Genomic DNA, 5,003 nt, shown 5'->3' on the forward strand with positions numbered 1-5,003 from the left:
GGCCAATTAAGAACAGGGATACCATGGTCCTTAAACCAGGTACTGGTAGCTTTGGCACTGTGTGCAGGTGCCAAGTCCTGTTGGAAAATGAAATCTGCGTCTCCATAAAGTTGGTCAGCAGCAGGAAGCATGAAGTGCTCTAAAACTTCAAGGTAGATGGCTGCGTTGACCTTGGAACTCAGAAAACACAGTGGACCAACACCAGCAGATGACATGGCACCCCAAACAGTCACTGACTGTGGAAACTTTACACTGGACTTCAAGCAACGTGGATTCTGTGCCTCTCCTCTCTTCCTCCAGACTCTGGGACCTTAATTTCCAAAGGAAATGCAAAATTTACTTTCATAATAATAATAATAATAATAATACGCTTTATTTATATAGCACTTCAAATCAAACAAAGTACAAAGTGCTTCACAACAAATCACACATAAAATACAAAAACAAATAACCACGTGGGTAAAAGATACAGGGGGATAAAATACAGAATATAAGAACAAGGATCACAATAAAGTATAACAAATATGTTCAGTAGGAGGTAAGGAAGATAAGACAAGCAAACAAAGTGATAAGAACCGTAGAGCAGGAATAGTAAAACGAGTGGCAGCTCAGATAACATCTGGATTTGCTTTCTGGTAAAAGTAAGTTTTTAAAAGAGATTTGAAAGAAGAAGCCGACCCTGCCAGCCTAATTTCCTCAGGCAAGTCGTTCCAGAGCCTGGGGGCCCTGACAGCAAATGCTTGGTCACCTTTTGTTCTTAGTCTGGCTCCAGGAACAGACAATAGGCCCTTGCCAGAAGATCTTAGGCCACGGGAGGGCTCATACGGAGTTAAAATATCAAAAATATAATCAGGAGCCAAGCCATGAATAGCATTAAAAGTAATGTGTAATCAGTCCTAAAACAAACAGGGAGCCAGTGCAATGATGCTAAAATAGAGGTGATACGATCATATTTTCTTGTCCTAGTTAGGAGCCAAGCAGCTGAGTTCTGTACGGTCTTTAATCTATTTCGGGTTTTCTGATTAAGGCAAGTGAAGAGGCTGTTGCATAATCAATGCGTGAGGAAATAAAAGCATGTATAACAGTTTCTGCATCTGTAACATTTAAAATAGGCCTTATTTTTGCGATATTTCTAAGGTGGTAAAAGCTGGACTGGACCAGTTTAGAAACATGATGCTCAAAGCATAACTTACTATCGAATAGCACGCCAAGATTTCTTGCAACAGGCTTCACGTGTTGTAGCAGGTAGCCAGAAGAGAGCAGAATTTGATTGCAGAGATGTTGGAGACCTATAAACAGGATTTCTGTTTTATTGGAGTTAAGTTGTAGGAAATTATTTGACATCCAGTGTTTTATGTTGGTAAGGCAGTCCTATAATGAACTCAGCATACTAAGGTCGGTGGGCTGTACAGGTAGGTATAACTGTGTATCACCCGTATAACAATGGAAGGAGATACCATGCCTGCGTATGATATCACCCAGAGGGAGCATATATATAGAAAACAAAATAGGTCCAAGGAATGACCCCTGAGGCACACTGTAGTTGGTGGTAGAGAATGAAGGTTTAAAATTATTTATAGAGACACAAAACTTTCTATTGGATAAGTATGAGGCAAACCAGTTCAGTGCAGCACCAGATACCTCCACCCAGTGCCTCAGTCTGTTTAACAGGATGCCATGATCAATGGTATCAAAGGCCGCACTGAAATCCAGCAGAACCAGTATTGAGCATTTGCCCGCATCAACGTTTATTAGGAGGTTATTAGTAACTTTCAAAGGTGCTGTCTCAGTACTGTGATGTTTACGGAAGCCAGACTGGAACTTTCATCAGAGAAAATAACTTTGGACCACTCAGCAGCAGTCCAGTCCTTTTTGTCTTTTGCCCAGGCGAGACGCTTCTGACGCTGTCTTGTTTAAGAGTGGCTTGACACAAGGATTGAGACAGCTGAAACCCATGTCTTGCATACTTCTGTGCGTGGTGGTTGTTGAAGCACTGACTCCAGCTGCAGTCCACTCTTTGTGAATCTCCCCCACATTTTTGAATGGGTTTTGTTTCACAATCCTCTCCAGGGTGCAGTTATCCCTATTGCTTATACACTTTTTTCTACCACATCTTTTCCTTCCCTTCGCCTCTCTATTAATGTGCTTGGACACAAAGCTCTGTGAACAGCCAGCCTCTTTAGCAATGACCTTTTGTGTCTTTTTGAATGGAATTACTGAAACAAATCAACTTTTTGATGATATTCTGACCAGCACCTGTATTTAAAAATGTAAATAAAAACATGATTCATTTCATTTAAAAAGACGACATAAAGCCCATTTAATGAAATTTTGAATATAATTGAATATCAACTTGTAGTGCTTAACCTGCACTTGATAGATGTCTGAGAAAAGTACATTTGGAGGCTCATTTGCCCAGAAAGGGAAAACACTTATGGATGACACATCTCTGACACCTTCCCCACCACTCCATTCACCACCACCTAAGTGCTGCTAGGTTGCCCTTTAACACTTTCATTGACATACATTGTATACAAATGAGAGCGTGCCTCTGCTGCAGGCCCAGTCTCAAAGGTTAGATGCGGTGTGCATGGCAAATGAGGGCTTCTAATGAGCAACAGAAACCCATTTCATTAGATGGCTGAATCAGACCCTTGGTCTATGCTGCCCTCGGTGCACATAAAACAGGAGTCACAGGTCAGTCGACTGTGGAAGAAGCAGTGAGTGTGGGATAAAATTGGACAACTTTTTGAATTTTGTTTTAATTGGCCGAATAATGTCATGAGTCATGGGCGTAAATTTCATCTCAGTAGGGGGGGGACAATAAACATAAAATTTCACAAGAGCAATTTTTGAGGGGGACACAAATAATACAGCCAAAATTGTACTTGTAGGCCTATAGGATACGTGTACACAGAGAGAAGTCTTTTATTTTAGAAGTCTTTACTATTTTTCTGGCCAACAACAAAAAGCAATAGTTGTTTAAATATGACTTAAGTTCATAGGTTCACCAGGTTACCTAAATATTATCCTAAATAACTTGAGTCCTCTAGGCTACATACGGACTCCTTCTGCTTCCTGGGCACCATCATCTCCCAGGACCTCAAGTGGGAACTTAACATCACCTCCCTCACCAAGAAGGCCCAGCAGAGGATGTACTTCCTGCGGCAGCTGAAGAAGTTCAGCCTGCCAAAGACAATGATGGTGCACTTCTACACTGCCATCATTGATTCCATCCTCACCTCCTCCATCACCATCTGATACGCTGCTGCCACTGCCAGGGACAAGGGCAGGCTGCAGCGTATTATTCGCTCTGCAGAGAAGATGATTGGCTGCAATCTTCCTTCTCTTCAGGACCTGTACACCTCGAGGACTCTGAGGCGAGCAGGAAAGATTGCAGCTGACCCCTCCCACCCTGGACACAAACTGTTTCAGACTCTCCCCTCTGGCAGGAGTCTGCAATCCATTAAGACCAAAACCTCTCGCCACAAGAACAATTTCTTTCCGATGGCAGTGGGCTTCCTCAACAAGGCCCGGGTCCCCACTGTCAGTGACTCTCATACGAACTCACACACTCATCCTGACCCCACACTTTACAACAATGCTCAACGGTGCTCTATACTCATGTTGCCAACTTTTGCACATACTTGTCAGCATTGTATTATTAGGGCCCGAGTACAACCGTGTCAGGTCCCTATTGAATTTGCTAAGATTTTTTTTTCCTTTTTTTTCTGCAAAGTAGGCTCCATTGACAGGGCCTAAACATACTCGAAAACTCACCAAAATTTGCAAACATGTCAGAAGTGGTGAAAAATTTCGTATTTTATGGGTTTCGCACATGGGCGTGGCAAAATGACTCGCTAGCGCCACCTAGAAAATTGGAAAAAATTAGCCCCTCGTTCACGTTCAACCTACATGTACGAAATTTTCTTGGGACATGTATCATATCAAGACGCACAAAAAAGCCTCAAGAACCCATACCCTAAAGTCAACAGGAAGTCGATCATTTTGAATTTTACGGCCATTTTTGGATGATTTACACACTTCGTACTTTAACAAACTCCTCCTAGGGATTTAGTCGGATCGACATCAAATTTCTGCTGTGCCTTCTAAAGGCATTGACGATGAAAAGTTGTGCTATTTGCGAGTTTTCGTAAATGGGCGTGTCCGTGGCGTCGATGATTCGCTATGAAACAGGAAGTTGTTGTAACTTCAGTGTACATGCTCACATCTGGACCAAACTGTACATGTAGGATGAGAGTCCCGCCCTGAACACATGTACATGCCAACATTGTGGGACGGCTATGGCTCAGGAGGTAGAGCGGGTTGGCTGTTAATCAGAAGGTCGGTGGTTCGATCCCTGGCTCCCCCTGGTTGCGTGTCGAAGTGTCCTTGGGCAAGACACTGAACCCCGATTTGTCTTCGCCATGACAAAGGAAGTTGTTGTAACTTCAGTGTACATGCTCACATCTTAACCAAACTTTTTGTGCTTGATAACTCTCCCACCCCGCTATGGAGGACCGATCCTGACACAGTCAGAAATAAATACAGAAATAAATAAATGCTCAATAAATAAATAAGCATCCAATTAAATACACAAAAAAATAAAGTAAATAAATAAATGTAGGTAGTAATTAAATTATACAAGGAGACATAAATGTATATATTTTAATTAGTGCCTTTACTTATTCACCTTTGTTATAATTACCTTATTTGTTTATTCAACTTTATTTATTACTAATTTTTTTAATGTATTTATTTATGTGTGTGTTTTAATATTTTTGTCTGTTTTATTCTTCCTTTGTATTTATTAACCTTATTTATTTTCACCCATGGTATTTATTTCTGCCTGTCCTTTTTAAATTTTTGTATGCATTTCTGCCTCATTATGCAAATGAGGAGGGGCTGTGTCTCAAGGGGTCATCTTCTCTGCTATTGGTGGACCAGTCAGACAGGAGAGCTCCTACTCTGCCTGCAGACATCAACGATCTTGCCCCTCACAC

This window comes from Micropterus dolomieu, linkage group LG07, assembly GCF_021292245.1.
Source record: "Micropterus dolomieu isolate WLL.071019.BEF.003 ecotype Adirondacks linkage group LG07, ASM2129224v1, whole genome shotgun sequence".
NCBI classification, from domain to species: domain Eukaryota; kingdom Metazoa; phylum Chordata; class Actinopteri; order Centrarchiformes; family Centrarchidae; genus Micropterus; species Micropterus dolomieu.